At 36.8% G+C, this 20,234-nt stretch overlaps 42 pseudogenes; all 42 read left to right on the plus strand.

The window, feature by feature from the left end:
* The first annotated feature begins 282 nt into the window (after window positions 1-282).
* Window positions 283-401, plus strand: LOC124330257 (annotated as a pseudogene).
* Window positions 402-818: 417 nt separating this feature from the next.
* LOC124330268 lies at window positions 819-937 on the plus strand (annotated as a pseudogene).
* Window positions 938-1,353: 416 nt separating this feature from the next.
* Window positions 1,354-1,472, plus strand: LOC124330280 (annotated as a pseudogene).
* A 416-nt stretch (window positions 1,473-1,888) lies between these two features.
* On the plus strand, window positions 1,889-2,007 carry LOC124330291 (annotated as a pseudogene).
* A 416-nt stretch (window positions 2,008-2,423) lies between these two features.
* Window positions 2,424-2,542, plus strand: LOC124330303 (annotated as a pseudogene).
* A 416-nt stretch (window positions 2,543-2,958) lies between these two features.
* On the plus strand, window positions 2,959-3,077 carry LOC124330315 (annotated as a pseudogene).
* Window positions 3,078-3,492: 415 nt separating this feature from the next.
* LOC124330327 lies at window positions 3,493-3,611 on the plus strand (annotated as a pseudogene).
* A 416-nt stretch (window positions 3,612-4,027) lies between these two features.
* On the plus strand, window positions 4,028-4,146 carry LOC124329601 (annotated as a pseudogene).
* Window positions 4,147-4,562: 416 nt separating this feature from the next.
* LOC124335476 lies at window positions 4,563-4,681 on the plus strand (annotated as a pseudogene).
* A 284-nt stretch (window positions 4,682-4,965) lies between these two features.
* On the plus strand, window positions 4,966-5,084 carry LOC124330339 (annotated as a pseudogene).
* Window positions 5,085-5,368: 284 nt separating this feature from the next.
* On the plus strand, window positions 5,369-5,487 carry LOC124330351 (annotated as a pseudogene).
* Window positions 5,488-5,771: 284 nt separating this feature from the next.
* LOC124330362 lies at window positions 5,772-5,890 on the plus strand (annotated as a pseudogene).
* Window positions 5,891-6,307: 417 nt separating this feature from the next.
* On the plus strand, window positions 6,308-6,426 carry LOC124330373 (annotated as a pseudogene).
* Window positions 6,427-6,710: 284 nt separating this feature from the next.
* On the plus strand, window positions 6,711-6,829 carry LOC124333496 (annotated as a pseudogene).
* A 284-nt stretch (window positions 6,830-7,113) lies between these two features.
* Window positions 7,114-7,232, plus strand: LOC124330385 (annotated as a pseudogene).
* A 284-nt stretch (window positions 7,233-7,516) lies between these two features.
* LOC124330396 lies at window positions 7,517-7,635 on the plus strand (annotated as a pseudogene).
* Window positions 7,636-8,052: 417 nt separating this feature from the next.
* LOC124330407 lies at window positions 8,053-8,171 on the plus strand (annotated as a pseudogene).
* Window positions 8,172-8,455: 284 nt separating this feature from the next.
* LOC124333497 lies at window positions 8,456-8,574 on the plus strand (annotated as a pseudogene).
* Window positions 8,575-8,858: 284 nt separating this feature from the next.
* Window positions 8,859-8,977, plus strand: LOC124334470 (annotated as a pseudogene).
* A 415-nt stretch (window positions 8,978-9,392) lies between these two features.
* LOC124333498 lies at window positions 9,393-9,511 on the plus strand (annotated as a pseudogene).
* Window positions 9,512-9,795: 284 nt separating this feature from the next.
* LOC124330419 lies at window positions 9,796-9,914 on the plus strand (annotated as a pseudogene).
* Window positions 9,915-10,198: 284 nt separating this feature from the next.
* On the plus strand, window positions 10,199-10,317 carry LOC124330430 (annotated as a pseudogene).
* Window positions 10,318-10,734: 417 nt separating this feature from the next.
* LOC124330441 lies at window positions 10,735-10,853 on the plus strand (annotated as a pseudogene).
* A 284-nt stretch (window positions 10,854-11,137) lies between these two features.
* Window positions 11,138-11,256, plus strand: LOC124333499 (annotated as a pseudogene).
* A 284-nt stretch (window positions 11,257-11,540) lies between these two features.
* LOC124334471 lies at window positions 11,541-11,659 on the plus strand (annotated as a pseudogene).
* A 415-nt stretch (window positions 11,660-12,074) lies between these two features.
* LOC124330453 lies at window positions 12,075-12,193 on the plus strand (annotated as a pseudogene).
* A 415-nt stretch (window positions 12,194-12,608) lies between these two features.
* LOC124330464 lies at window positions 12,609-12,727 on the plus strand (annotated as a pseudogene).
* A 284-nt stretch (window positions 12,728-13,011) lies between these two features.
* Window positions 13,012-13,130, plus strand: LOC124330476 (annotated as a pseudogene).
* Window positions 13,131-13,414: 284 nt separating this feature from the next.
* On the plus strand, window positions 13,415-13,533 carry LOC124330487 (annotated as a pseudogene).
* A 284-nt stretch (window positions 13,534-13,817) lies between these two features.
* Window positions 13,818-13,936, plus strand: LOC124330498 (annotated as a pseudogene).
* A 284-nt stretch (window positions 13,937-14,220) lies between these two features.
* On the plus strand, window positions 14,221-14,339 carry LOC124330509 (annotated as a pseudogene).
* Window positions 14,340-14,623: 284 nt separating this feature from the next.
* Window positions 14,624-14,742, plus strand: LOC124330520 (annotated as a pseudogene).
* A 415-nt stretch (window positions 14,743-15,157) lies between these two features.
* Window positions 15,158-15,276, plus strand: LOC124330532 (annotated as a pseudogene).
* Window positions 15,277-15,691: 415 nt separating this feature from the next.
* On the plus strand, window positions 15,692-15,810 carry LOC124334472 (annotated as a pseudogene).
* Window positions 15,811-16,225: 415 nt separating this feature from the next.
* On the plus strand, window positions 16,226-16,345 carry LOC124330011 (annotated as a pseudogene).
* Window positions 16,346-16,760: 415 nt separating this feature from the next.
* On the plus strand, window positions 16,761-16,879 carry LOC124334473 (annotated as a pseudogene).
* Window positions 16,880-17,294: 415 nt separating this feature from the next.
* Window positions 17,295-17,413, plus strand: LOC124330543 (annotated as a pseudogene).
* A 415-nt stretch (window positions 17,414-17,828) lies between these two features.
* Window positions 17,829-17,947, plus strand: LOC124330554 (annotated as a pseudogene).
* Window positions 17,948-18,362: 415 nt separating this feature from the next.
* LOC124335124 lies at window positions 18,363-18,481 on the plus strand (annotated as a pseudogene).
* Window positions 18,482-18,765: 284 nt separating this feature from the next.
* On the plus strand, window positions 18,766-18,884 carry LOC124330960 (annotated as a pseudogene).
* Window positions 18,885-19,299: 415 nt separating this feature from the next.
* On the plus strand, window positions 19,300-19,418 carry LOC124330567 (annotated as a pseudogene).
* Window positions 19,419-19,833: 415 nt separating this feature from the next.
* Window positions 19,834-19,952, plus strand: LOC124330058 (annotated as a pseudogene).
* Window positions 19,953-20,234: the final 282 nt, after the last annotated feature.

Below are 20,234 nucleotides of genomic sequence, written 5' to 3' on the forward strand. Positions count from 1 at the left end.
GAATAGTTTGTTTTCAATAACAAATTTCTTGAAATTTTTTTTCAATCACGATGGTTACCAGTCCAAATTCGTAGATCAAAAATATCAATGGCATAGAGATAGGTTCAATTCATCTATAGGAATGATTCTGGATAAATTTCATTGCGAGTTTTTCAAAGTTTATCGCGCTTTTTTATTCGCGATGGTTACGAGTCCAAATTCAATGAACAAACATTTCTATCACTTTGAAGTGATTTTCTATTCATCCATTGGGACTGGGAGGGTAATTTTTCATTTTTGAATGTCAACGGCCATATCACGTAGAACGCACCTGGTCTCGTCAGCTCCCAGAAGTTAAGTTACGTCGAGTCCCGTTAGTACTTGGAAGGGTGACCGCTTGGGAATACGGGATGTCGTTGGCGATGAATAGTTTGTTTTCAATAACAAATTTCTTGAAATTTTTTTTCTCAATCACGATGGTTACCAGTCCAAATTCGTAGATAAAACATTTCAATGCCTTAGAGATAGGTTCAATTCATCTATAAGAATGATTCTGTATCAATTCCATTGAGAGTTTTTCAAAGTTTATCGCGTTTTTTAATCGCGATGATTACCAGTCCAAATTCGTAGATCAAAAATATCAATGGCATAGAGATAGGTTCAATTCATCTATTTGAATGATTCTGGATAAATTTCATTGCGAGTTTTTCAAAGTTTATCGCGCTTTTTTATTCGCGATGGTTACGAGTCCAAATTCAATGAACAAACATTTCTATCACTTTGAAGTGATTTTCTTATTCATCCATTGGGACTGGGAGGGTAATTTTTCATTTTTGAATGTCAACGGCCATATCACGTAGAACGCACCTGGTCTCGTCAGCTCCCAGAAGTTAAGTTACGTCGAGTCCCGTTAGTACTTGGAAGGGTGACCGCTTGGGAATACGGGATGTCGTTGGCGATGAATATTTTGTTTTCAATAACAAATTTCTTGAATTTTTTTTTTCAATCACGATGGTTACCAGTCCAAATTCGTAGATAAAACATTTCAATGCCTTAGAGATAGGTTCAATTCATCTATAAGAATGATTCTGGATCAATTCCATTGAGAGTTTTTCAAAGTTTATCGCGTTTTTTAATCGCGATGGTTACCAGTCCAAATTCGTAGATCAAAAATATCAATGGCATAGAGATAGGTTCAATTCATCTATTTGAATGATTCTGGATAAATTTCATTGCGAGTTTTTCAAAGTTTATCGCGCTTTTTTATTCGCGATGGTTACGAGTCCAAATTCAATGAACAAACATTTCTATCACTTTGAAGTGATTTTCTTATTCATCCATTGGGACTGGGAGGGTAATTTTTCATTTTTGAATGTCAACGGCCATATCACGTAGAACGCACCTGGTCTCGTCAGCTCCCAGAAGTTAAGTTACGTCGAGTCCCGTTAGTACTTGGAAGGGTGACCGCTTGGGAATACGGGATGTCGTTGGCGATGAATATTTTGTTTTCAATAACAAATTTCTTGAATTTTTTTTTTCAATCACGATGGTTACCAGTCCAAATTCGTAGATAAAACATTTCAATGCCTTAGAGATAGGTTCAATTCATCTATGAGAATGATTCTGGATCAATTCCATTGAGAGTTTTTCAAAGTTTATCGCGTTTTTTAATCGCGATGGTTACCAGTCCAAATTCGTAGATCAAAAATATCAATGGCATAGAGATAGGTTCAATTCATCTATTTGAATGATTCTGGATAAATTTCATTGCGAGTTTTTCAAAGTTTATCGCGCTTTTTTATTCGCGATGGTTACGAGTCCAAATTCAATGAACAAACATTTCTATCACTTTGAAGTGATTTTCTTATTCATCCATTGGGACTGGGAGGGTAATTTTTCATTTTTGAATGTCAACGGCCATATCACGTAGAACGCACCTGGTCTCGTCAGCTCCCAGAAGTTAAGTTACGTCGAGTCCCGTTAGTACTTGGAAGGGTGACCGCTTGGGAATACGGGATGTCGTTGGCGATGAATATTTTGTTTTCAATAACAAATTTCTTGAATTTTTTTTTTCAATCACGATGGTTACCAGTCCAAATTCGTAGATAAAACATTTCAATGCCTTAGAGATAGGTTCAATTCATCTATGAGAATGATTCTGGATCAATTCCATTGAGAGTTTTTCAAAGTTTATCACGTTTTTTAATCGCGATGGTTACCAGTCCAAATTCGTAGATCAAAAATATCAATGGCATAGAGATAGGTTCAATTCATCTATAGGAATGATTCTGGATAAATTTCATTGCGAGTTTTTCAAAGTTTATCGCGCTTTTTTATTCGCGATGGTTACGAGTCCAAATTCAATGAACAAACATTTCTATCACTTTGAAGTGATTTTCTTATTCATCCATTGGGACTGGGAGGGTAATTTTTCATTTTTGAATGTCAACGGCCATATCACGTAGAACGCACCTGGTCTCGTCAGCTCCCAGAAGTTAAGTTACGTCGAGTCCCGTTAGTACTTGGAAGGGTGACCGCTTGGGAATACGGGATGTCGTTGGCGATGAATATTTTGTTTTCAATAACAAATTTCTTGAAATTTTTTTTTCAGTCACGATGGTTACCAGTCCAAATTCGTAGATAAAACATTTCAATGCCTTAGAGATAGGTTCAATTCATCTATAAGAATGATTCTGGATCAATTCCATTGAGAGTTTTTCAAAGTTTATCGCGTTTTTTAATCGCGATGGTTACCAGTCCAAATTCGTAGATCAAAAATATCAATGGCATAGAGATAGGTTCAATTCATCTATAGGAATGATTCTGGATAAATTTCATTGCGAGTTTTTCAAAGTTTATCGCGCTTTTTTATTCGCGATGGTTACGAGTCCAAATTCAATGAACAAACATTTCTATCACTTTGAAGTGATTTTCTTATTCATCCATTGGGACTGGGAGGGTAATTTTTCATTTTTGAATGTCAACGGCCATATCACGTAGAACGCACCTGGTCTCGTCAGCTCCCAGAAGTTAAGTTACGTCGAGTCCCGTTAGTACTTGGAAGGGTGACCGCTTGGGAATACGGGATGTCGTTGGCGATGAATATTTGTTTTCAATAACAAATTTCTTGAAATTTTTTTTTCAGTCACGATGGTTACCAGTCCAAATTCGTAGATAAAACATTTCAATGCCTTAGAGATAGGTTCAATTCATCTATAAGAATGATTCTGGATCAATTCCATTGAGAGTTTTTCAAAGTTTATCGCGTTTTTTAATCGCGATGGTTACCAGTCCAAATTCGTAGATCAAAAATATCAATGGCATAGAGATAGGTTCAATTCATCTATTTGAATGATTCTGGATAAATTTCATTGCGAGTTTTTCAAAGTTTATCGCGCTTTTTTATTCGCGATGGTTACGAGTCCAAATTCAATGAACAAACATTTCTATCACTTTGAAGTGATTTTCTTATTCATCCATTGGGACTGGGAGGGTAATTTTTCATTTTTGAATGTCAACGGCCATATCACGTAGAACGCACCTGGTCTCGTCAGCTCCCAGAAGTTAAGTTACGTCGAGTCCCGTTAGTACTTGGAAGGGTGACCGCTTGGGAATACGGGATGTCGTTGGCGATGAATATTTTGTTTTCAATAACAAATTTCTTGAAATTTTTTTTTCAATCACGATGGTTACCAGTCCAAATTCGTAGATAAAACATTTCAATGCCTTAGAGATAGGTTCAATTCATCTATAAGAATGATTCTGGATCAATTCCATTGAGAGTTTTTCAAAGTTTATCGCGTTTTTTAATCGCGATGGTTACCAGTCCAAATTCGTAGATCAAAAATATCAATGGCATAGAGATAGGTTCAATTCATCTATTTGAATGATTCTGGATAAATTTCATTGCGAGTTTTTCAAAGTTTATCGCGCTTTTTTATTCGCGATGGTTACGAGTCCAAATTCAATGAACAAACATTTCTATCACTTTGAAGTGATTTTCTTATTCATCCATTGGGACTGGGAGGGTAATTTTTCATTTTTGAATGTCAACGGCCATATCACGTAGAACGCACCTGGTCTCGTCAGCTCCCAGAAGTTAAGTTACGTCCAGTCCCGTTAGTACTTGGAAGGGTGACCGCTTGGGAATACGGGATGTCGTTGGCGATGAATATTTTGTTTTCAATAACAAATTTCTTGAAATTTTTTTTTCAATCACGATGGTTACCAGTCCAAATTCGTAGATAAAACATTTCAATGCCTTAGAGATAGGTTCAATTCATCTATAAGAATGATTCTGGATCAATTCCATTGAGAGTTTTTCAAAGTTTATCGCGTTTTTTAATCGCGATGGTTACCAGTCCAAATTCGTAGATCAAAAATATCAATGGCATAGAGATAGGTTCAATTCATCTATTTGAATGATTCTGGATAAATTTCATTGCGAGTTTTTCAAAGTTTATCGCGCTTTTTTATTCGCGATGGTTACGAGTCCAAATTCAATGAACAAACATTTCTATCACTTTGAAGTGATTTTCTTATTCATCCATTGGGAATGGGAGGGTAATTTTTCATTTTTGAATGTCAACGGCCATATCACGTAGAACGCACCTGGTCTCGTCAGCTCACAGAAGTTAAGTTACGTCGAGTCCCGTTAGTACTTGGAAGGGTGACCGCTTGGGAATACGGGATGTCGTTGGCGATGAATAGTTTGTTTTCAATAACAAATTTCTTGAAATTTTTTTTCAATCACGATGGTTACCAGTCCAAATTCGTAGATCAAAAATATCAATGGCATAGAGATAGGTTCAATTCATCTATAGGAATGATTCTGGATAAATTTCATTGCGAGTTTTTCAAAGTTTATCGCGCTTTTTTATTCGCGATGGTTACGAGTCCAAATTCAATGAACAAACATTTCTATCACTTTGAAGTGATTTTCTATTCATCCATTGGGACTGGGAGGGTAATTTTTCATTTTTGAATGTCAACGGCCATATCACGTAGAACGCACCTGGTCTCGTCAGCTCCCAGAAGTTAAGTTACGTCGAGTCCCGTTAGTACTTGGAAGGGTGACCGCTTGGGAATACGGGATGTCGTTGGCGATGAATAGTTTGTTTTCAATAACAAATTTCTTGAAATTTTTTTTCAATCACGATGGTTACCAGTCCAAATTCGTAGATCAAAAATATCAATGGCATAGAGATAGGTTCAATTCATCTATAGGAATGATTCTGGATAAATTTCATTGCGAGTTTTTCAAAGTTTATCGCGCCTTTTTATTCGCGATGGTTACGAGTCCAAATTCAATGAACAAACATTTCTATCACTTTGAAGTGATTTTCTATTCATCCATTGGGACTGGGAGGGTAATTTTTCATTTTTGAATGTCAACGGCCATATCACGTAGAACGCACCTGGTCTCGTCAGCTCCCAGAAGTTAAGTTACGTCGAGTCCCGTTAGTACTTGGAAGGGTGACCGCTTGGGAATACGGGATGTCGTTGGCGATGAATAGTTTGTTTTCAATAACAAATTTCTTGAAATTTTTTTTCAATCACGATGGTTACCAGTCCAAATTCGTAGATCAAAAATATCAATGGCATAGAGATAGGTTCAATTCATCTATAGGAATGATTCTGGATAAATTTCATTGCGAGTTTTTCAAAGTTTATCGCGCTTTTTTATTCGCGATGGTTACGAGTCCAAATTCAATGAACAAACATTTCTATCACTTTGAAGTGATTTTCTATTCATCCATTGGGACTGGGAGGGTAATTTTTCATTTTTGAATGTCAACGGCCATATCACGTAGAACGCACCTGGTCTCGTCAGCTCCCAGAAGTTAAGTTACGTCGAGTCCCGTTAGTACTTGGAAGGGTGACCGCTTGGGAATACGGGATGTCGTTGGCGATGAATAGTTTGTTTTCAATAACAAATTTCTTGAAATTTTTTTTCTCAATCACGATGGTTACCAGTCCAAATTCGTAGATAAAACATTTCAATGCCTTAGAGATAGGTTCAATTCATCTATAAGAATGATTCTGTATCAATTCCATTGAGAGTTTTTCAAAATTTATCGCGTTTTTTAATCGCGATGATTACCAGTCCAAATTGGTAGATCAAAAATATCAATGGCATAGAGATAGGTTCAATTCATCTATAGGAATGATTCTGGATAAATTTCATTCCGAGTTTTTCAAAGTTTATCGCGCTTTTTTATTCGCGATGGTTACGAGTCCAAATTCAATGAACAAACATTTCTATCACTTTGAAGTGATTTTCTTATTCATCCATTGGGACTGGGAGGGTAATTTTTCATTTTTGAATGTCAACGGCCATATCACGTAGAACGCACCTGGTCTCGTCAGCTCCCAGAAGTTAAGTTACGTCGAGTCCCGTTAGTACTTGGAAGGGTGACCGCTTGGGAATACGGGATGTCGTTGGCGATGAATATTTTGTTTTCAATAACAAATTTCTTGAAATTTTTTTTCAATCACGATGGTTACCAGTCCAAATTCGTAGATCAAAAATATCAATGGCATAGAGATAGGTTCAATTCATCTATTTGAATGATTCTGGATAAATTTCATTGCGAGTTTTTCAAAGTTTATCGTGCTTTTTTATTCGCGATGGTTACGAGTCCAAATTCAATGAACAAACATTTCTATCACTTTGAAGTGATTTTCTATTCATCCATTGGGACTGGGAGGGTAATTTTTCATTTTTGAATGTCAACGGCCATATCACGTAGAACACACCTGGTCTCGTCAGCTCCCAGAAGTTAAGTTACGTCGAGTCCCGTTAGTACTTGGAAGGGTGACCGCTTGGGAATACGGGATGTCGTTGGCGATGAATAGTTTGTTTTCAATAACAAATTTCTTGAAATTTTTTTTCAATCACGATGGTTACCAGTCCAAATTCGTAGATCAAAAATATCAATGGCATAGAGATAGGTTCAATTCATCTATAGGAATGATTCTGGATAAATTTCATTGCGAGTTTTTCAAAGTTTATCGCGCTTTTTTATTCGCGATGGTTACGAGTCCAAATTCAATGAACAAACATTTCTATCACTTTGAAGTGATTTTCTATTCATCCATTGGGACTGGGAGGGTAATTTTTCATTTTTGAATGTCAACGGCCATATCACGTAGAACGCACCTGGTCTCGTCAGCTCCCAGAAGTTAAGTTACGTCGAGTCCCGTTAGTACTTGGAAGGGTGACCGCTTGGGAATACGGGATGTCGTTGGCGATGAATAGTTTGTTTTCAATAACAAATTTCTTGAAATTTTTTTTTAATCACGATGGTTACCAGTCCAAATTCGTAGATCAAAAATATCAATGGCATAGAGATAGGTTCAATTCATCTATAGGAATGATTCTGGATAAATTTCATTGCGAGTTTTTCAAAGTTTATCGCGCTTTTTTATTCGCGATGGTTACGAGTCCAAATTCAATGAACAAACATTTCTATCACTTTGAAGTGATTTTCTATTCATCCATTGGGACTGGGAGGGTAATTTTTCATTTTTGAATGTCAACGGCCATATCACGTAGAACGCACCTGGTCTCGTCAGCTCCCAGAAGTTAAGTTACGTCGAGTCCCGTTAGTACTTGGAAGGGTGACCGCTTGGGAATACGGGATGTCGTTGGCGATGAATAGTTTGTTTTCAATAACAAATTTCTTGAAATTTTTTTTCTCAATCACGATGGTTACCAGTCCAAATTCGTAGATAAAACATTTCAATGCCTTAGAGATAGGTTCAATTCATCTATAAGAATGATTCTGTATCAATTCCATTGAGAGTTTTTCAAAATTTATCGCGTTTTTTAATCGCGATGATTACCAGTCCAAATTGGTAGATCAAAAATATCAATGGCATAGAGATAGGTTCAATTCATCTATAGGAATGATTCTGGATAAATTTCATTCCGAGTTTTTCAAAGTTTATCGCGCTTTTTTATTCGCGATGGTTACGAGTCCAAATTCAATGAACAAACATTTCTATCACTTTGAAGTGATTTTCTTATTCATCCATTGGGACTGGGAGGGTAATTTTTCATTTTTGAATGTCAACGGCCATATCACGTAGAACGCACCTGGTCTCGTCAGCTCCCAGAAGTTAAGTTACGTCGAGTCCCGTTAGTACTTGGAAGGGTGACCGCTTGGGAATACGGGATGTCGTTGGCGATGAATATTTTGTTTTCAATAACAAATTTCTTGAAATTTTTTTTCAATCACGATGGTTACCAGTCCAAATTCGTAGATCAAAAATATCAATGGCATAGAGATAGGTTCAATTCATCTATTTGAATGATTCTGGATAAATTTCATTGCGAGTTTTTCAAAGTTTATCGCGCTTTTTTATTCGCGATGGTTACGAGTCCAAATTCAATGAACAAACATTTCTATCACTTTGAAGTGATTTTCTATTCATCCATTGGGACTGGGAGGGTAATTTTTCATTTTTGAATGTCAACGGCCATATCACGTAGAACACACCTGGTCTCGTCAGCTCCCAGAAGTTAAGTTACGTCGAGTCCCGTTAGTACTTGGAAGGGTGACCGCTTGGGAATACGGGATGTCGTTGGCGATGAATATTTTGTTTTCAATAACAAATTTCTTGAAATTTTTTTTCAATCACGATGGTTACCAGTCCAAATTCGTAGATCAAAAATATCAATGGCATAGAGATAGGTTCAATTCATCTATTTGAATGATTCTGGATAAATTTCATTGCGAGTTTTTCAAAGTTTATCGCGCTTTTTTATTCGCGATGGTTACGAGTCCAAATTCAATGAACAAACATTTCTATCACTTTGAAGTGATTTTCTATTCATCCATTGGGACTGGGAGGGTAATTTTTCATTTTTGAATGTCAACGGCCATATCACGTAGAACGCACCTGGTCTCGTCAGCTCCCAGAAGTTAAGTTACGTCGAGTCCCGTTAGTACTTGGAAGGGTGACCGCTTGGGAATACGGGATGTCGTTTGCGATGAATAGTTTGTTTTCAATAACAAATTTCTTGAAATTTTTTTTTCAATCACGATGGTTACCAGTCCAAATTCGTAGATAAAACATTTCAATGCCTTAGAGATAGGTTCAATTCATCTATAAGAATGATTCTGGATCAATTCCATTGAGAGTTTTTCAAAGTTTATCGCGTTTTTTAATCGCGATGGTTACCAGTCCAAATTCGTAGATCAAAAATATCAATGGCATAGAGATAGGTTCAATTCATCTATTTGAATGATTCTGGATAAATTTCATTGCGAGTTTTTCAAAGTTTATCGCGCTTTTTTATTCGCGATGGTTACGAGTCCAAATTCAATGAACAAACATTTCTATCACTTTGAAGTGATTTTCTATTCATCCATTGGGACTGGGAGGGTAATTTTTCATTTTTGAATGTCAACGGCCATATCACGTAGAACACACCTGGTCTCGTCAGCTCCCAGAAGTTAAGTTACGTCGAGTCCCGTTAGTACTTGGAAGGGTGACCGCTTGGGAATACGGGATGTCGTTGGCGATGAATAGTTTGTTTTCAATAACAAATTTCTTGAAATTTTTTTTCAATCACGATGGTTACCAGTCCAAATTCGTAGATCAAAAATATCAATGGCATAGAGATAGGTTCAATTCATCTATAGGAATGATTCTGGATAAATTTCATTGCGAGTTTTTCAAAGTTTATCGCGCTTTTTTATTCGCGATGGTTACGAGTCCAAATTCAATGAACAAACATTTCTATCACTTTGAAGTGATTTTCTATTCATCCATTGGGACTGGGAGGGTAATTTTTCATTTTTGAATGTCAACGGCCATATCACGTAGAACGCACCTGGTCTCGTCAGCTCCCAGAAGTTAAGTTACGTCGAGTCCCGTTAGTACTTGGAAGGGTGACCGCTTGGGAATACGGGATGTCGTTGGCGATGAATAGTTTGTTTTCAATAACAAATTTCTTGAAATTTTTTTTTAATCACGATGGTTACCAGTCCAAATTCGTAGATCAAAAATATCAATGGCATAGAGATAGGTTCAATTCATCTATAGGAATGATTCTGGATAAATTTCATTGCGAGTTTTTCAAAGTTTATCGCGCTTTTTTATTCGCGATGGTTACGAGTCCAAATTCAATGAACAAACATTTCTATCACTTTGAAGTGATTTTCTATTCATCCATTGGGACTGGGAGGGTAATTTTTCATTTTTGAATGTCAACGGCCATATCACGTAGAACGCACCTGGTCTCGTCAGCTCCCAGAAGTTAAGTTACGTCGAGTCCCGTTAGTACTTGGAAGGGTGACCGCTTGGGAATACGGGATGTCGTTGGCGATGAATAGTTTGTTTTCAATAACAAATTTCTTGAAATTTTTTTTCTCAATCACGATGGTTACCAGTCCAAATTCGTAGATAAAACATTTCAATGCCTTAGAGATAGGTTCAATTCATCTATAAGAATGATTCTGTATCAATTCCATTGAGAGTTTTTCAAAATTTATCGCGTTTTTTAATCGCGATGATTACCAGTCCAAATTGGTAGATCAAAAATATCAATGGCATAGAGATAGGTTCAATTCATCTATAGGAATGATTCTGGATAAATTTCATTCCGAGTTTTTCAAAGTTTATCGCGCTTTTTTATTCGCGATGGTTACGAGTCCAAATTCAATGAACAAACATTTCTATCACTTTGAAGTGATTTTCTTATTCATCCATTGGGACTGGGAGGGTAATTTTTCATTTTTGAATGTCAACGGCCATATCACGTAGAACGCACCTGGTCTCGTCAGCTCCCAGAAGTTAAGTTACGTCGAGTCCCGTTAGTACTTGGAAGGGTGACCGCTTGGGAATACGGGATGTCGTTGGCGATGAATATTTTGTTTTCAATAACAAATTTCTTGAAATTTTTTTTCAATCACGATGGTTACCAGTCCAAATTCGTAGATCAAAAATATCAATGGCATAGAGATAGGTTCAATTCATCTATTTGAATGATTCTGGATAAATTTCATTGCGAGTTTTTCAAAGTTTATCGCGCTTTTTTATTCGCGATGGTTACGAGTCCAAATTCAATGAACAAACATTTCTATCACTTTGAAGTGATTTTCTATTCATCCATTGGGACTGGGAGGGTAATTTTTCATTTTTGAATGTCAACGGCCATATCACGTAGAACACACCTGGTCTCGTCAGCTCCCAGAAGTTAAGTTACGTCGAGTCCCGTTAGTACTTGGAAGGGTGACCGCTTGGGAATACGGGATGTCGTTGGCGATGAATATTTTGTTTTCAATAACAAATTTCTTGAAATTTTTTTTCAATCACGATGGTTACCAGTCCAAATTCGTAGATCAAAAATATCAATGGCATAGAGATAGGTTCAATTCATCTATTTGAATGATTCTGGATAAATTTCATTGCGAGTTTTTCAAAGTTTATCGCGCTTTTTTATTCGCGATGGTTACGAGTCCAAATTCAATGAACAAACATTTCTATCACTTTGAAGTGATTTTCTATTCATCCATTGGGACTGGGAGGGTAATTTTTCATTTTTGAATGTCAACGGCCATATCACGTAGAACGCACCTGGTCTCGTCAGCTCCCAGAAGTTAAGTTACGTCGAGTCCCGTTAGTACTTGGAAGGGTGACCGCTTGGGAATACGGGATGTCGTTTGCGATGAATAGTTTGTTTTCAATAACAAATTTCTTGAAATTTTTTTTTCAATCACGATGGTTACCAGTCCAAATTCGTAGATAAAACATTTCAATGCCTTAGAGATAGGTTCAATTCATCTATAAGAATGATTCTGGATCAATTCCATTGAGAGTTTTTCAAAGTTTATCGCGTTTTTTAATCGCGATGGTTACCAGTCCAAATTCGTAGATCAAAAATATCAATGGCATAGAGATAGGTTCAATTCATCTATTTGAATGATTCTGGATAAATTTCATTGCGAGTTTTTCAAAGTTTATCGCGCTTTTTTATTCGCGATGGTTACGAGTCCAAATTCAATGAACAAACATTTCTATCACTTTGAAGTGATTTTCTATTCATCCATTGGGACTGGGAGGGTAATTTTTCATTTTTGAATGTCAACGGCCATATCACGTAGAACGCACCTGGTCTCGTCAGCTCCCAGAAGTTAAGTTACGTCGAGTCCCGTTAGTACTTGGAAGGGTGACCGCTTGGGAATACGGGATGTCGTTGGCGATGAATATTTTGTTTTCAATAACAAATTTCTTGAAATTGTTTTTCAATCACGATGGTTACCAGTCCAAATTCGTAGATCAAAAATATCAATGGCATAGAGATAGTTTCAATTCATCTATTTGAATGATTCTGGATAAATTTCATTGCGAGTTTTTCAAAGTTTATCGCGCTTTTTTATTCGCGATGGTTACCAGTCCAAATTCGTAGATCAAAAATATCAATGGCATAGAGATAGGTTCAATTCATCTATTTGAATGATTCTGGATAAATTTCATTGCGAGTTTTTCAAAGTTTATCGCGCTTTTTTATTCGCGATGGTTACGAGTCCAAATTCAATGAACAAACATTTCTATCACTTTGAAGTGATTTTCTATTCATCCATTGGGACTGGGAGGGTAATTTTTCATTTTTGAATGTCAACGGCCATATCACGTAGAACGCACCTGGTCTCGTCAGCTCCCAGAAGTTAAGTTACGTCGAGTCCCGTTAGTACTTGGAAGGGTGACCGCTTGGGAATACGGGATGTCGTTGGCGATGAATATTTTGTTTTCAATAACAAATTTCTTGAAATTGTTTTTCAATCACGATGGTTACCAGTCCAAATTCGTAGATCAAAAATATCAATGGCATAGAGATAGTTTCAATTCATCTATTTGAATGATTCTGGATAAATTTCATTGCGAGTTTTTCAAAGTTTATCGCGCTTTTTTATTCGCGATGGTTACGAGTCCAAATTCAATGAACAAACATTTCTATCACTTTGAAGTGATTTTCTATTCATCCATTGGGACTGGGAGGGTAATTTTTCATTTTTGAATGTCAACGGCCATATCACGTAGAACGCACCTGGTCTCGTCAGCTCCCAGAAGTTAAGTTACGTCGAGTCCCGTTAGTACTTGGAAGGGTGACCGCTTGGGAATACGGGATGTCGTTGGCGATGAATATTTTGTTTTCAATAACAAATTTCTTGAAATTGTTTTTCAATCACGATGGTTACCAGTCCAAATTCGTAGATCAAAAATATCAATGGCATAGAGATAGTTTCAATTCATCTATTTGAATGATTCTGGATAAATTTCATTGCGAGTTTTTCAAAGTTTATCGCGCTTTTTTATTCGCGATGGTTACGAGTCCAAATTCAATGAACAAACATTTCTATCACTTTGAAGTGATTTTCTATTCATCCATTGGGACTGGGAGGGTAATTTTTCATTTTTGAATGTCAACGGCCATATCACGTAGAACGCACCTGGTCTCGTCAGCTCCCAGAAGTTAAGTTACGTCGAGTCCCGTTAGTACTTGGAAGGGTGACCGCTTGGGAATACGGGATGTCGTTGGCGATGAATATTTTGTTTTCAATAACAAATTTCTTGTAATTTTTTTTCAATCACGATGGTTACCAGTCCAAATTCGTAGATCAAAAATATCAATGGCATAGAGATAGTTTCAATTCATCTATTTGAATGATTCTGGATAAATTTCATTGCGAGTTTTTCAAAGTTTATCGCGCTTTTTTATTCGCGATGGTTACGAGTCCAAATTCAATGAACAAACATTTCTATCACTTTGAAGTGATTTTCTATTCATCCATTGGGACTGGGAGGGTAATTTTTCATTTTTGAATGTCAACGGCCATATCACGTAGAACGCACCTGGTCTCGTCAGCTCCCAGAAGTTAAGTTACGTCGAGTCCCGTTAGTACTTGGAAGGGTGACCGCTTGGGAATACGGGATGTCGTTGGCGATGAATATTTTGTTTTCAATAACAAATTTCTTGTAATTTTTTTTCAATCACGATGGTTACCAGTCCAAATTCGTAGATCAAAAATATCAATGGCATAGAGATAGTTTCAATTCATCTATTTGAATGATTCTGGATAAATTTCATTGCGAGTTTTTCAAAGTTTATCGCGCTTTTTTATTCGCGATGGTTACGAGTCCAAATTCAATGAACAAACATTTCTATCACTTTGAAGTGATTTTCTATTCATCCATTGGGACTGGGAGGGTAATTTTTCATTTTTGAATGTCAACGGCCATATCACGTAGAACGCACCTGGTCTCGTCAGCTCCCAGAAGTTAAGTTACGTCGAGTCCCGTTAGTACTTGGAAGGGTGACCGCTTGGGAATACGGGATGTCGTTGGCGATGAATATTTTGTTTTCAATAACAAATTTCTTGAAATTGTTTTTCAATCACGATGGTTACCAGTCCAAATTCGTAGATCAAAAATATCAATGGCATAGAGATAGTTTCAATTCATCTATTTGAATGATTCTGGATAAATTTCATTGCGAGTTTTTCAAAGTTTATCGCGCTTTTTTATTCGCGATGGTTACGAGTCCAAATTCAATGAACAAACATTTCTATCACTTTGAAGTGATTTTCTATTCATCCATTGGGACTGGGAGGGTAATTTTTCATTTTTGAATGTCAACGGCCATATCACGTAGAACGCACCTGGTCTCGTCAGCTCCCAGAAGTTAAGTTACGTCGAGTCCCGTTAGTACTTGGAAGGGTGACCGCTTGGGAATACGGGATGTCGTTGGCGATGAATAGTTTGTTTTCAATAACAAATTTCTTGAAATTTCTTTTTCAATCACGATGGTTACCAGTCCAAATTCGTAGATAAAACATTTCAATGCCTTAGAGATAGGTTCAATTCATCTATAAGAATGATTCTGGATCAATTCCATTGAGAGTTTTTCAAAGTTTATCGCGTTTTTTAATCGCGATGGTTACCAGTCCAAATTCGTAGATCAAAAATATCAATGGCATAGAGATAGGTTCAATTCATCTATAGGAATGATTCTGGATAAATTTCATTGCGAGTTTTTCAAAGTTTATCGCGCCTTTTTATTCGCGATGGTTACGAGTCCAAATTCAATGAACAAACATTTCTATCACTTTGAAGTGATTTTCTATTCATCCATTGGGACTGGGAGGGTAATTTTTCATTTTTGAATGTCAACGGCCATATCACGTAGAACGCACCTGGTCTCGTCAGCTCCCAGAAGTTAAGTTACGTCGAGTCCCGTTAGTACTTGGAAGGGTGACCGCTTGGGAATACGGGATGTCGTTGGCGATGAATAGTTTGTTTTCAATAACAAATTTCTTGAAATTTCTTTTTCAATCACGATGGTTACCAGTCCAAATTCGTAGATAAAACATTTCAATGCCTTAGAGATAGGTTCAATTCATCTATAAGAATGATTCTGGATCAATTCCATTGAGAGTTTTTCAAAGTTTATCGCGTTTTTTAATCGCGATGGTTACCAGTCCAAATTCGTAGATCAAAAATATCAATGGCATAGAGATAGGTTCAATTCATCTATAGGAATGATTCTGGATAAATTTCATTGCGAGTTTTTCAAAGTTTATCGCGCCTTTTTATTCGCGATGGTTACGAGTCCAAATTCAATGAACAAACATTTCTATCACTTTGAAGTGATTTTCTATTCATCCATTGGGACTGGGAGGGTAATTTTTCATTTTTGAATGTCAACGGCCATATCACGTAGAACGCACCTGGTCTCGTCAGCTCCCAGAAGTTAAGTTACGTCGAGTCCCGTTAGTACTTGGAAGGGTGACCGCTTGGGAATACGGGATGTCGTTTGCGATGAATAGTTTGTTTTCAATAACAAATTTCTTGAATTTTTTTTTTCAATCACGATGGTTACCAGTCCAAATTCGTAGATAAAACATTTCAATGCCTTAGAGATAGGTTAAATTCATCTATAAGAATGATTCTGGATCAATTCCATTGAGAGTTTTTCAAAGTTTATCGCGTTTTTTAATCGCGATGGTTACCAGTCCAAATTCGTAGATCAAAAATATCAATGGCATAGAGATAGGTTCAATTCATCTATTTGAATGATTCTGGATAAATTTCATTGCGAGTTTTTCAAAGTTTATCGCGCTTTTTTATTCGCGATGGTTACGAGTCCAAATTCAATGAACAAACATTTCTATCACTTTGAAGTGATTTTCTATTCATCCATTGGGACTGGGAGGGTAATTTTTCATTTTTGAATGTCAACGGCCATATCACGTAGAACGCACCTGGTCTCGTCAGCTCCCTAGAAGTTAAGTTACGTCGAGTCCCGTTAGTACTTGGAAGGGTGACCGCTTGGGAATACGGGATGTCGTTGGCGATGAATAGTTTGTTTTCAATAACAAATTTCTTGAAATTTCTTTTTCAATCACGATGGTTACCAGTCCAAATTCGTAGATAAAACATTTCAATGCCTTAGAGATAGGTTCAATTCATCTATAAGAATGATTCTGGATCAATTCCATTGAGAGTTTTTCAAAGTTTATCGCGTTTTTTAATCGCGATGGTTACCAGTCCAAATTCGTAGATCAAAAATATCAATGGCATAGAGATAGGTTCAATTCATCTATAGGAATGATTCTGGATAAATTTCATTGCGAGTTTTTCAAAGTTTATCGCGCCTTTTTATTCGCGATGGTTACGAGTCCAAATTCAATGAACAAACATTTCTATCACTTTGAAGTGATTTTCTATTCATCCATTGGGACTGGGAGGGTAATTTTTCATTTTTGAATGTCAACGGCCATATCACGTAGAACGCACCTGGTCTCGTCAGCTCCCAGAAGTTAAGTTACGTCGAGTCCCGTTAGTACTTGGAAGGGTGACCGCTTGGGAATACGGGATGTCGTTTGCGATGAATAGTTTGTTTTCAATAACAAATTTCTTGAATTTTTTTTTTCAATCACGATGGTTACCAGTCCAAATTCGTAGATAAAACATTTCAATGCCTTAGAGATAGGTTAAATTCATCTATAAGAATGATTCTGGATCAATTCCATTGAGAGTTTTTCAAAGTTTATCGCGTTTTTTAATCGCGATGGTTACCAGTCCAAATTCGTAGATCAAAAATATCAATGGCATAGAGATAGGTTCAATTCATCTATTTGAATGATTCTGGATAAATTTCATTGCGAGTTTTTCAAAGTTTATCGCGCTTTTTTATTCGCGATGGTTACGAGTCCAAATTCAATGAACAAACATTTCTATCACTTTGAAGTGATTTTCTATTCATCCATTGGGACTGGGAGGGTAATTTTTCATTTTTGAATGTCAACGGCCATATCACGTAGAACGCACCTGGTCTCGTCAGCTCCCAGAAGTTAAGTTACGTCGAGTCCCGTTAGTACTTGGAAGGGTGACCGCTTGGGAATACGGGATGTCGTTGGCGATGAATAGTTTGTTTTCAATAACAAATTTCTTGAAATTTCTTTTTCAATCACGATGGTTACCAGTCCAAATTCGTAGATAAAACATTTCAATGCCTTAGAGATAGGTTCAATTCATCTATAAGAATGATTCTGGATCAATTCCATTGAGAGTTTTTCAAAGTTTATCGCGTTTTTTAATCGCGATGGTTACCAGTCCAAATTCGTAGATCAAAAATATCAATGGCATAGAGATAGGTTCAATTCATCTATTTGAATGATTCTGGATAAATTTCATTGCGAGTTTTTCAAAGTTTATCGCGCTTTTTTATTCGCGATGGTTACGAGTCCAAATTCAATGAACAAACATTTCTATCACTTTGAAGTGATTTTCTATTCATCCATTGGGACTGGGAGGGTAATTTTTCATTTTTGAATGTCAACGGCCATATCACGTAGAACGCACCTGGTCTCGTCAGCTCCCAGAAGTTAAGTTACGTCGAGTCCCGTTAGTACTTGGAAGGGTGACCGCTTGGGAATACGGGATGTCGTTGGCGATGAATAGTTTGTTTTCAATAACAAATTTCTTGAAATTTCTTTTTCAATCACGATGGTTACCAGTCCAAATTCGTAGATAAAACATTTCAATGCCTTAGAGATAGGTTCAATTCATCTATAAGAATGATTCTGGATCAATTCCATTGAGAGTTTTTCAAAGTTTATCGCGTTTTTTAATCGCGATGGTTACCAGTCCAAATTCGTAGATCAAAAATATCAATGGCATAGAGATAGGTTCAATTCATCTATTTGAATGATTCTGGATAAATTTCATTGCGAGTTTTTCAAAGTTTATCGCGCTTTTTTATTCGCGATGGTTACGAGTCCAAATTCAATGAACAAACATTTCTATCACTTTGAAGTGATTTTCTATTCATCCATTGGGACTGGGAGGGTAATTTTTCATTTTTGAATGTCAACGGCCATATCACGTAGAACGCACCTGGTCTCGTCAGCTACCAGAAGTTAAGTTACGTCGAGTCCCGTTAGTACTTGGAAGGGTGACCGCTTGGGAATACGGGATGTCGTTGGCGATGAATAGTTTGTTTTCAATAACAAATTTCTTGAAATTTTTTTTCAATCACGATGGTTACCAGTCCAAATTCGTAGATCAAAAATATCAATGGCATAGAGATAGGTTCAATTCATCTATTTAAATGATTCTGGATAAATTTCATTGCGAGTTTTTCAAAGTTTATCGCGCTTTTTTATTCGCGATGGTTACGAGTCCAAATTCAATGAACAAACATTTCTATCACTTTGAAGTGATTTTCTATTCATCCATTGGGACTGGGAGGGTAATTTTTCATTTTTGAATGTCAACGGCCATATCACGTAGAACACACCTGGTCTCGTCAGATCCCAGAAGTTAAGTTACGTCGAGTCCCGTTAGTACTTGGAAGGGTGACCGCTTGGGAATACGGGATGTCGTTTGCGATGAATAGTTTGTTTTCAATAACAAATTTCTTGAAATTTTTTTTTCAATCACGATGGTTACCAGTCCAAATTCGTAGATAAAACATTTCAATGCCTTAGAGATAGGTTCAATTCATCTATAAGAATGATTCTGGATCAATTCCATTGAGAGTTTTTCAAAGTTTATCGCGTTTTTTAATCGCGATGGTTACCAGTCCAAATTCGTAGATCAAAAATATCAATGGCATAGAGATAGGTTCAATTCATCTATTTGAATGATTCTGGATAAATTTCATTGCGAGTTTTTCAAAGTTTATCGCGCTTTTTTATTCGCGATGGTTACGAGTCCAAATTCAATGAACAAACATTTCTATCACTTTGAAGTGATTTTCTATTCATCCATTGGGACTGGGAGGGTAATTTTTCATTTTTGAATGTCAACGGCCATATCACGTAGAACGCACCTGGTCTCGTCAGCTCCCAGAAGTTAAGTTACGTCGAGTCCCGTTAGTACTTGGAAGGGTGACCGCTTGGGAATACGGGATGTCGTTGGCGATGAATAGTTTGTTTTCAATAACAAATTTCTTGAAATTTTTTTTTCAATCACGATGGTTACCAGTCCAAATTCGTAGATAAAACATTTCAATGCCTTAGAGATAGGTTCAATTCATCTATAAGAATGATTCTGGATCAATTCCATTGAGAGTTTTTCAAAGTTTATCGCGTTTTTTAATCGCGATGGTTACCAGTCCAAATTCGTAGATCAAAAATATCAATGGCATAGAGATAGGTTCAATTCATCTATTTGAATGATTCTGGATAAATTTCATTGCGAGTTTTTCAAAGTTTATCGCGCTTTTTTATTCGCGATGGTTACGAGTCAAAATTCAATGAACAAACATTTCTATCACTTTGAAGTGATTTTCTATTCATCCATTGGGACTGGGAGGGTAATTTTTCATTTTTGAATGTCAACGGCCATATCACGGAGAACGCACCTGGTCTCGTCAGCTCCCAGAAGTTAAGTTACGTCGAGTCCCGTTTGTACTTGGAAGGGTGACCGCTTGGGAATACGGGATGTCGTTTGCGATAAATAGTTTGTTTTCAATAACAAATTTCTTGAAATTTTTTTTTCAATCACGATGGTTACCAGTCCAAATTCGTAGATAAAACATTTCAATGCCTTAGAGATAGGTTCAATTCATCTATAAGAATGATTCTGGATCAATTCCATTGAGAGTTTTTCAAAGTTTATCGCGTTTTTTAATCGCGATGGTTACCAGTCCAAATTCGTAGATCAAAAATATCAATGGCATAGAGATAGGTTCAATTCATCTATTTGAATGATTCTGGATAAATTTCATTGCGAGT

This window comes from Daphnia pulicaria, chromosome 3 (assembly GCF_021234035.1).
Source record: "Daphnia pulicaria isolate SC F1-1A chromosome 3, SC_F0-13Bv2, whole genome shotgun sequence".
Classification (NCBI taxonomy): Eukaryota; Metazoa; Arthropoda; class Branchiopoda; order Diplostraca; family Daphniidae; genus Daphnia; species Daphnia pulicaria.